This window comes from Aethalodelphis obliquidens, unplaced genomic scaffold (genome assembly GCF_003676395.1).
Source record: "Aethalodelphis obliquidens isolate GAN/ISIS:26980383/991018 unplaced genomic scaffold, ASM367639v1 scaffold44, whole genome shotgun sequence".
NCBI classification, from domain to species: Eukaryota; Metazoa; Chordata; class Mammalia; order Artiodactyla; family Delphinidae; genus Aethalodelphis; species Aethalodelphis obliquidens.
Genome location: NW_020837988.1, coordinates 6,792,716 through 6,803,382, shown reverse-complemented (window position 1 = coordinate 6,803,382; position 10,667 = coordinate 6,792,716). Strand labels below are relative to the sequence as shown.

The window sequence follows — 10,667 nt, the reverse complement described above, 5'->3', positions numbered from 1 at the left end:
CTCCCGTGACGGTGAGGCCAGAGGGGTCGGTCTGTTTTCTGGGATTCCCAGGACCTCCTGGGACCACTGGGCAGACGCCGCAGGTCAAGTCCAGGCAGCGGGTCGGGAGGCGGGTCCCCGCCCACCCCTCAACCACGGGCCAGGGGTCCCTGCGGGCCGGCCACCCTCCCCAGCGTGCCCCTCCCAGCGGGCCAGCCAGCGCTTGAGTCCAGCTTTATTGGCCGCCGCCTACGCCCCCGGGAGCTGCTTGAGGGTGACCGAGGCGCCGCTGCTGACCATGACCGCGGGGTAGAGCGCTCCAGGAAGGAGGCCAGGAAGCGGTAGATGAGGCTCACGCCACTCGCCACGCCATAGGAGAGGCAGCCGGCGCCGCATTCGAGCGCCACGCCGAGCGTGCGGTGGTAGCCGCCGTGCAGCACCGTCTGCGTGCTGTGTGCCACACGGAGAACTTGAGCGAGTCCCACTCCAGGCACCACAAGTAGGGGTTGCGGCCCAGCAGGTAGATGATGTTGCGGCGCGGGCGGCCGCTGGGCGTGGGGGATGCGGCGGTAGGTGACGCCCAGGCACGCCCACGAGTTGGACACCTCGGCCTCCCACTAGTGGCAGCCCTCTGCCAGGCCGCGCGAGCACAGCACCTGCGGCCACTGCTAGAAGCCGCCCGCGAAGGGGCTGCCTGCGGCGAAGGGCTCCAGGAGAATGCCCAGGTTTAGCACCGAGTGGGTCTCCTAGAACAGGAACAGCTCCTCACTGGCCGTGGCGGGGTCGAAGTTCAGGTTGCACTAACCTGGGGCAAGGGGGATGGGAAAGGAGGCCAGGGTCATTGGCCCCGGGCGCAGAGCGCTGGAGGCCCGGAGCGGGGAGGGGCCGAAGCCGCATGGCTTTTGCACAGAAGTCACCAAATGCTTCCACCCCCAGCTCCCAGAAGTGGCCCCTCTATACCCCCCTCTTTAAAAGTCTCCAACTGTGGCCCCCTGGGGGTGCTGACATAGTCCGGAGGAATGATGAGTTGGGTGCCGTCCAAAGGTCTGCCTTCCTAGAGAAGTTGAGAACCAAGAGTCCTCCTATCTGCCCCCCTCTCCCAAAACCCTAACATAATCTCCTTTTTTGTTTGTTCAGGGCACAAGATTGAGTGGGACTGAGGGAGGGTCAAGAGCTCCTGGAGCAGGTCGCTCAGAAGGGTTCATCAAAGGCAGTGCAACCTTAACCCTGGAGATCTCAGAGAAATCACCGGTGATTTCTTAGAGAATCACTTGGCCCCTAGCCCAGCCTGGGAGAGGGGCTGCAGGGACATTAAATGAAAAGGGAAATTGGCTGAGGAAGAAATGGGCTGGGTCGTCCAAGCTGGCTTGGCTAAAGTCCAGGGGAGGTCGGCAAGCACCCAGCTGAGGGCAGAGGTTGTGCCATATCAGGGCCACGGGGGGCTGCAAAGCTGGCCTCTGGGTAGTAGGTGAGGCCTTGCCCACCCCTGGGGGTGGGACAGGACGGCCCTCTCCCCTTCCTATCAGGGCCTTGGAGTCAGGGGCCGAGTGCTTCTGAGGCCTCCAGCCCAGAGTGCGAGGCCAGGGCAGGAGAGAGCCAGCACCTCTCTGGAGCCCTGGCCTGAATGGAGGTGGGGCTCGGTAAGTCAAGGCAAGGGCCCTGTTCCTCTCCTTCCCACCCCTGGGGCTGGACCCCAGTACTGAGGACTCACACTTGAGAAGTGTCTCCCTGTCCACAGCGGGGGCAGCGCCTCACAGGAGCTCATCTTGAGAAGTGTTTCCCTGTCCACAGGGGGGCAGCGCCTCACAGGAGCTCATCTTGAGAAGGGTCTCCCTGTCCACGGGGGGGGGCGGCGCCTCACAGGAGCTCATCTTGATGCCTGGGGAAGATGGAGGGGCTTTGCTGAGGACACTCTCACAGCACAGCATCTTTCCAGAGAGAGGCGTGGGCTTCTGGGAGGTTGAGTTACCTGGGGAGGGTGCACACAGACAGGCAGGGTTCTCTACAAGTGCCTGGAATCCCAACCGCTGCCCTGTAGGGCCGGCCCACACCCAGAATGCAGGTGAGTCTCCAGGAGGCCCAGGCAACCAGGTACTAACCAACCCTTCAGGAAGAGCTGGTTGATGAAGCTGAGACCCATGTCCACCAGCCGGGTCCGGAGCTCTGCCAAGGTCTCTGGCAGCTGGAGGAAGCTCTGCTTCTCCTCACACTTGGTGCTCATCAGGGGTTCCATGCAGGCCGGGAAGTGCTTCAGCCTGGGGAACTCCTGCGTGCAGGGCGGGGCTGGCAATACCATTTGTTAGCCTGGGCCCAAGCAGATTCCAGGAACTCCTGCTTATGCCAGGGGCTTAGCGGTCCCCAGAACCATGGGGCAGGTGGAAAAGCTGCCCATGTTCAAACCTGGACCTCTTTCTCCCCTCCTCCCGGTTTTCTGGACATCTTAGGTTAGGGATGTCAAAGGCACAGCCACTGTGGCCTAGTGGAGGTTGTGATGGGCGTGGGGCAGAGGTGGGGGTAGGGTGGGGCCTTGCCTGCAGAAATTGCTGGTGGCTCTGGTAGGCGAGCAGGGTGTGGAGCCAGATGCTGTCCCCCTCCAGCTTCAGGAGACGGTTGTGGCTCTGCTGGATGGAGCCGCCCAGCTTCCCCAGGGCGGCCGCCTCCTCTTTCTCCATGAAATCCAAGACCTTCATCTGCATCTGTTTGACCTCCTGGATGATCTCCGAAAAGCAGGCGTTCACCTCATCCCGAGCTGTCTGGATCAATTTCTGGGGGGTGGAAGGGCGTATAGAGAGGCATCTCTGAGCCCCAAGCCGGTACCGCCATTGTCTTCTGCTTAGGCATCCCGTCTCTGTCCTCCTGGCCTCACCCCATTCCCTCCAAACCCTGAGAGGTCCCCTCAGTCTGGGCCGGGGCTGGGGGTGGACCAACCTTACCGAGAGAAATGCCACCTGGCCCTGGTGCTTTTGGCTGTCAGAGGTGACGACCGGCATCTGGCTCTTCACGTTGGCCTGGACCTTCTGAACCTTGACCTGGGGTGAGAGGGTGGGGTGCAAGAGGAGAGAGCCACTGATTCAGAGAGGTGCCCCAGCAGAAGCGCTTCTGTAAGCAGCCCCACGTCAAGCCCAGAAGCGACGGACCTCTTACATTTTTTTTTTTTTTTTTAAAGAATCAATTTTATTTAGTTAAGTTATTTTTTGGCTGTGCTGGGTCTTTGTTGCTGCGTGCGGGCTTTCTCTAGTTGCGTTGAGCGGGAGCTACTCTTCATGGCGGTGCATGGGCGTCTCATTGCGGTGGCTTCCCTTGTTGCAGAGCACGGGCTCTAGGCGCACAGGCTTCAGTAGTTGTGGCTCGCGGGCTTAGCTGCTCCGCGGCATGTGGGATCATCCCGGACGAGGGATCGATCCCATGTCCCCTGCATTGGCAGGTGGATTCTTAACCACTGTGCCACCAGGGCAGTCCTCACCTCTTACATTCTTAAGAGGTTTGAATGAGAATGAGGATGGACAGAGCTGAAGGGTAGATGGCCCAGGGCCACCCCTCTTTTTTTTTCTTTGGCCAAGTGGCACGGCATGCGAAATCTTAGTTCCCTGATCAGGGATCGAACCCGTGCCCCCTGCAATGGAATTGCGGAGTCTTAACAACTGGTCCACCAGGGAAGTCCCTGAGGGCCACCCCTCTGCTCCTGTTCTCTCATTCCCTGAGAGACTCTCTCCTCGTTCTTAGGTATCAGGTTCTTTGTCTCTGACAGTGATGACCATTGGGTTTCAGATCACAAGAAGCTGCTGTGGAGGGTTCAGTGACTTGAGAAGCCTGAGAGGCAGTGGGGCGAGGAGGGGCCCATCAGATATGGAGCACTTGGCTCCCTGGGCAGCGCTGCCAGGCCCAGGCAGCATTATGTTTCCAAGTTCCACGTAAGCCTTTAGTCTCACCTGTTCCAGAGGTGGGCATTGTCATGTTTTACAATCTACTATAGGACAGTGCTGTTCCAAGGGCCTGTCTATGAACTGTTGCTGACCCACAACAAAAGAAGAAGCTCCTGCCAGACCGTAAATCAACGCGCTGCTTCCTTTGTCGAGAAAGTCTTGCTATGAGAAAAGCATCAGCTGAACGGAAGAGTGTGATGAGTTGGCTCACATTCCGGCACAAGCTCCATTCTTGCCAGGGACCATCAACAGGTGGCTACATTGGAATAGCACAGTTCTAGAATATACGTGATAGAACGTCTAAAATATAAGTATTCCATTATAAAAGCAATACAAATACAGTAAACAAAACTTTAAAATAGAAAAAAGGGGGCTTCCCTGGTGGCACAGTTGTTAAGAATCCACCTGCCAACGCAGGGGACATGGGTTCGAGCCCTGGTCTGGGAAGATTCCCACCTGCCGCAGAGCAACTAAGCCCGTGTGCCACAACTACTGAGCCTGCGCGCCACAACTACTGAAGCCTGTGTGCCCTAGAGCCTGTGCTCCACACAAGAGAAGCTACCACAATGAAAAGCCCATGCACCACTATGAAGAGAAGCTCCCGCTTGACACAACTAGAGAAAGCCCGCACGCAGCAATGAAGATGCAGCGCAGCCGAAAAATCAATCAATCAATCAATCAATAAGAAAAAAGGAAGGGATTCACCCAACTGAACATGACATGTTTGCATTTTGATATGTTCTCTTTCAGCCTTTCCTTTTTCTGTGCAAAAAAAATTTAAATAGGATTCATCACAAATAATTTTGGATCCTTATTCATTCAACTTGCCATCACTTTTCATGTCCTGGCAGGACCCTCGTGACCATCTTTTTTTTTTTTTTTTTTGGCCACGCAGCACCGCATGTGGGAGCCTCGTTCGCAGACCAGGGATGGAACCTGTGCCCCCTGCAGTGGAAGTGTGGAGTGTCAACCACTGGACCACCGGGGAAGCCCCATCGTGACCATCGCTGTAATGGCTGCATAACTTTCCTCCAAGGAAAGGGGTGCCCAGAGCTTCTGAGAGACCTTCCCTTTCCACGGAGGACTCCCGAGTGCCCTGGCTCCGCCCCTCCCCCTTCCCCCAGCCCCCCAGCTCCGGCCTCACCTCCTTGCCGGCACACTCCTCCTCCAGGGGGATGGTGTCGTGGTTCTTGTGCTCCTTCAGCAGGCGGGCCCCACACACGCAGCAGCCTTCCGTGCGGCAGTACAGCCTCTGTAGCTTGCGGTGCTTCCGGCACAGCCGGCTCTTGAGGTCCCACACGGGCTCCAGCAGCTGGTGGCCCTGGAACACCTGGTCCTCGAAGTGGCTGCGCAGGTGCTTCTCGCACAGGGAGGCCATGCACCGCAGGCACGACTTGACTGACTTGAGCTCCTCTGGGGCACAGAAGTCGCAGGGCATGTCTCTGGGCCCCCGACCAGGTTCTGTGAGGACCCCAAGGCCTGGCCCTTAGCCTGGGTGAAACAGGTCACCATCTCCTCCAGGATGACGTTCTTGCAGAGGCGAGGCCTGGAGCGGAAGCTCTCTCGGCACTGGGGTCAATAGAGCGTCTCTCCCACAGCTGCCTGGTGGTCCCAGAAACCCTGGAGGCAGGTCCTGCAGAAGTTGTGCCCGCAGGCGGTAGTGACCGGGTTGCGGAACACCTCCAGGCAAATGGGGCAGAGGACTTGGTCCTCCAATGTGGGGAGACTGTTGTTGTCATTCCTCAGAAACTGGCCTTGGGGAGGTCTTGAGGGCTGGGCAGGGGGCTGCAGGGCTGGGACTTGGTCCTGGGAAGACAGAGCAAAGCTGTGTTGAAGCCAAGGCAGGAGTCGAGGGGCCCTTTGAGAGACACACCAGTTCTTCTCTCGGAAGCAGCTGTCTGCCCACGGGGTACAGGGACTGTGCCATCGGTCAGCCCACATGGGGGCATAAATTGGGGCCTGTGTTCTCCTTGTCGCTGTTCTAATTCCTGGACAAGAAGGTGGATGGGAGGAAGAAGACACATCGTGACAAGGGAAAGGAGCCGCTTCCTTGGCCCTTCAGAAGAAAGGTCAAAACACAAGTACTTACGTGAAACTCTATGTCAAGAAGAGCCAGAGGCTTGGCTGCCCTATGGAGGGAGAAAAAAGAACCCTGGGGCGTTCAGGCGTAGGGGCCTTGCCCGCACTTCACCAGTGCGGGGAGGATCCCCATCAGTCCCGTGTGCCCTCACCCCAGCCCCTTACATCTCTTGAGGTTTGATGACCACCTTCTCACCTTTCCCTTTGGCTGCTGTTCTGCGGTCTCCCCATCAAGTTGGCCCCCCTCCTCGAGACTGCCTGCAATTTTGCTCCCTGATGTCACAGTTCAACCGTGACCAGCCCCAGCATTCTGCTTCTGATGTCAGCAGGGCAAAAGGTGTGCCACCGGACACGCTGCAATGCTGATGCGTTCTGCCCGCCCAAGAGATTCTTTGCTCCAGAGGCTTCATCCCAGGAGGCGGAGCCACTGCTGCACCTGGGGCCCCTTGCAGTGGACTTGGGGGACTCGCATTACCAACCAGAGAGGGAAGATGGCAACTAAGTGGCAGTGGGATCTTGGGCAACTGGTTTAATCTCTCAGGACCATGGTTCTCTTGTGAATCGACAGGGCTGTCGTAGAAGATACTTCAAGGCTCCTTGATCTGAAGTTGAGTGAGCCAAACACTATCTGATTGGTCATCCTAAAGACTGTCGCTTCCCACTGCGGTTCTGATCCTCAGAAGGAAAAAAGGGATGAATGAAGCGGAAGACTCTTTTCACTCTGATAGCTTCTTGTCAGTGTTTCTGTTTCCCAGTCCTTCCAGCCCATCACGATACATGCCCTGAAAAGTTTACAATATTTCACGCTTTTCCTCCAAAAAGTTAGCTTGATCCCACTTATTGGATAGGAATGGTAAACAGAAGGCATCCTTTTCTCATTTCCTTATCTCAGAGGAAACATTTTCGGCATTTTTCCATTAAGTATGATGTTTGCTGTTAAGTTTTTTGTAGGTACCTGTATCACATTCTGTAGCCTCCCTTTCCTTCCTGGTTTGCTAAGAGGTTTTGTCTGGAATCGTTGTTGACTTTTATCTAATTCTTCTTCTGCATCATTTGAGATGATTATAAGCTTTGCCTCTTTTATTCTGCTGGTGTGGTGAATTTATATTTATTGATTTTCAATTATTAAACGAACCTTGCATTCTGGAATGAACACTTCTTGGACATAACATGCTGGGCTTTTTATAGATGCTGGATTCAATTTGCTACTATTTTCTTAGGATTTTTGCAACTATGATCACGAATGAGACTGGCCTGTAATTTTCCTTTCATGGAATGTCCCTATCAAGTTTTGGTGTTAAGGTATGATAGCTTCATAAAATAAGTTGGGAAGTGTTATCACTTATGTGGAATAATAAGATGGATATTACTTCTAACTTAAATGTTTGGTAGAATTCACTGGTAAAACCACCTAGGACTGGAGACTTCCCTGGCGGTCCAGTGGTTAAGACTCCACGCTTCCACTGCAGGGGACGCGGGTTTGATCCCTGGCCAGGGAACTAAGATCCCACATGCCGCTCAGACAAAAAAAACGAAAACAAAAAACCCCACCTAGGCCCAGAAAATCTTTTGTGGAAAGGTTATTAATTACATATTCAATTCCTTTCAGAAATTATGTTGTCTATTTATTCCTGTGTCAATTTTGGTAAATGGTGTTTTCCTAGGAATTTGTCCATTTCCTCTAAATTTAAAAATTTGGGGGGTATAAAGTTGTTCATAATATCCACTTATTTTTTTTTTCTTTTTTTTCTTTTTTTTTTTTTTTTTTGGCCGCACTGTGTGACTTGTGGGATCCTAGTTCCAGACCAGGGATTGAACCCAGGCCCTCGGTAGTGAAAGGCAGAGTCCTAACCACTGGACCACCAGGGAATTCCCTATCCACTTATAATTTTTCACATAACATGAAATTGGCATTTTCACCATTTTGGTGTACAGTTCAGTGGTACTGAGTACACTCACAATGCTGTGCCACCATCACCACTATCTACACACAAAACTTCTTCATCACCCTTGACAGAAACTTTGTAACCACTAAGCAATAATTTCCCATCCCCCCTCCCTCCAGCTCCTGGTAACCTCTAATCTACTTTCTATCTCTATGATAACTCTATTTTTCTATCTCTATTCTAGATATTTTGTATGAGTGAAATCATACCATATTTGTCCTTCTGAGTCTGGCTCATTTTACTTAATGTTTTCAGGGTTCATCCACGTCATAGCGTGTATCAGAATTTCATCCCTGTTGATGGCTGAATAATGTTCCTGCTGTCTCTATATAAACACATTTTGTTTATCCATTCTTCTGTTGATGGACATTTGGGTTGCTTCTACCTTTTAGCTATTGTGAGTAATGCTGCTATGAACATGGGTATACAAATATCTGTTTAAATCCCTGCTTTCAATTCCCTTGGCTATATCCCTAAGAGTGGCACTTATAATCCTTATAAAGACTGTAGGATCTGTAGTTGTGGCTCCCTTTCACATTCCAGATATCCTTTGTATTTTCTTTTTTCTTGATGAGATAAACTCTCTAGGAGTTTATGCATTTTATTAACCTTCTAAAAGAATCAGCTCTGGGTTTTGATGGTTGTATTGTATGTTTGTTTGTTTTTTATGTCATTGATTTCTGCTCTTCTCTTTATTATTGCTTTTACTTCTTTGGGTTATTCCTTCCTTTTACTTTCTTTATGTTGAATTTGCTTTTCTAAGTTCCAGACATGGTTGTTTATGTAACAATTTTTAGCATTTCATCCTTGTAAATACATATGTTTTCCCATTTAAGTACGACTCTTATTGCACCTTATACTAAAGAGTATTACCATTATCATTCAGTTCAAAATGTTTTCTGATTTCCATTGTGATGTCTTCTCTGACCCATGAGTTATTTAGAAGCATGTTGCTCAGCTTCCAAAAATGCAGATCTTTTCTAATTATCGTTTTTTATTATTGATTTCTAACTTGATTCCACTATAATCAGATGTTATGCTTGGATTTAAATCCTTTGACTTTTTTAAAGACTTGCTTTATGGCTCAGAGCGACATGGTCAATGTTGGGAACTTCCACATGCACTTAAAAATTCAGAATGTGTTCTGCAGTTATTTGATGTAGTGTTCTACACATTTCAGTTATGACATTTGCCAATCATGTTGTTAAAAGCATCGGTATCCCTATTGGTTTTCTGGTCCTTTTTTTTTTTTGCTGTACGCGGGCCTCTCACTGTTGTGGTCTCTCCCGCTGCGGAGCACAGGCTCCGGACGCGAGGCTCAGCGGCCATGGCTCACGGGCCCAGCTGCTCTGCGGCATGTGGGATCTTCCCGGACCGGGGCACAAACCCACGTCCCCTGCATCGGCAGGCGGACTCTCAACCACTGCGCCACCAGGGAAGCCCTCTGGTCCTTTTAATACTAAAAGATGTGACAAAATTCCTAGTAGTATTATGGATTTGCCTATTTCTCCTTTTAGTTCTATCAATTTTGAGGCTAGAACATTAGATGCACACAAATTTATAATTATTATGTTTTCCTAGTGACTTGTTTTACCATTATTGATTTTTTATTATTCAATTTCCTCCTTCCTATTATCTGGGTAGTTATACTTCTATTATTTGGGGAGTAGTTACATGAGAAATTATAACATGCATCCATGGCTTATCAAAGTCTAATATTAAGCGTTACTTTAATTTTAAATAATGCAAACCCTTAGAATTCTTCAACTTCATTTACCTCATCCCAACTTTTACTATGGTTGTGTATTTTCTCTTTATATATTTTAAAACTATAAAGTGCTAATAATGCTTAAATGGTCTTAAAGTGGTCTTAAATAATGCTTAAAGTGCTAAGAATGCTTAAATGGTGTGTAATCTATATATCTATATATATCAATCCATGTACTTACCATTTTAATTGCTCTCCATTTTTTCCTATGTCTCTAGCTTCTGGGGTCATTTCCTTCTTCCTGAGGAACACCTTTTAGTATTTCCTTTAGTACAAGGTCTGCTGGTGACAAATACTCTCAGGTTCTGGTTGTCAAAGTTGCTTTTATAACATCTTCATTCTTAAAGGATATCTTCATTAACGACAGAATTCTAGGTTGGCAGCTATATTCTTTTCAGCACTTTGGAGATTTAATTCCACTGTCTTCTGGTTTATATTTTTCTGTTGAGAAGATGACTGTCAGTCTTATTGCTGTTCCTTTGAAAGTAACCTCTTTCCCCCCCACTTCTGGTGACTTTTAAGATTTTCTCCATATTTTGTTTTCATCCATTTTGTTATTTCTGTGTGTGTTTTTATTTATCCTGCTTAGGACTTGTAGTGATTCTTGAATACGTGGCTGCCTTTAAAAAGGGGCTCGATTCTGGCTCAGCATTTCCATCGCCCTGCCTCTGCCAGGTTCTTTTTTTTTTTCCCCCTACTATTTATTTATTTATTTTAAAAACTTATTTATTTATTTATTTTTGGCTGCATTGTGTCTTCGCTGCTGCACGCGGGCTTTCTCTAGTTGTGGCTACTCTTCGTTGAGGTGCACAGGCTTCTCACTGTGGTGGCTTCTCTTGTTGCGGAGCATGGGCTCTAGGCCCGTGGGCTTCAGTAGTTGTGGCACGCGGGTTCAGCAGTTGTGGCTCGTGGGCTCTAGAGTGCAGGCTCCGTAGTTGTGGCACATGGGCTTAGTTGTTTCGTGGCATGTGG

At 50.4% G+C, this 10,667-nt stretch overlaps 1 pseudogene; it reads right to left on the bottom strand.

Annotated features, from left to right (window-relative positions):
- Nucleotides 1–204: 204 nt before the first annotated feature.
- LOC113606427 (E3 ubiquitin/ISG15 ligase TRIM25-like) lies at nucleotides 205–10,450 on the bottom strand (annotated as a pseudogene).
- Nucleotides 10,451–10,667: the final 217 nt, after the last annotated feature.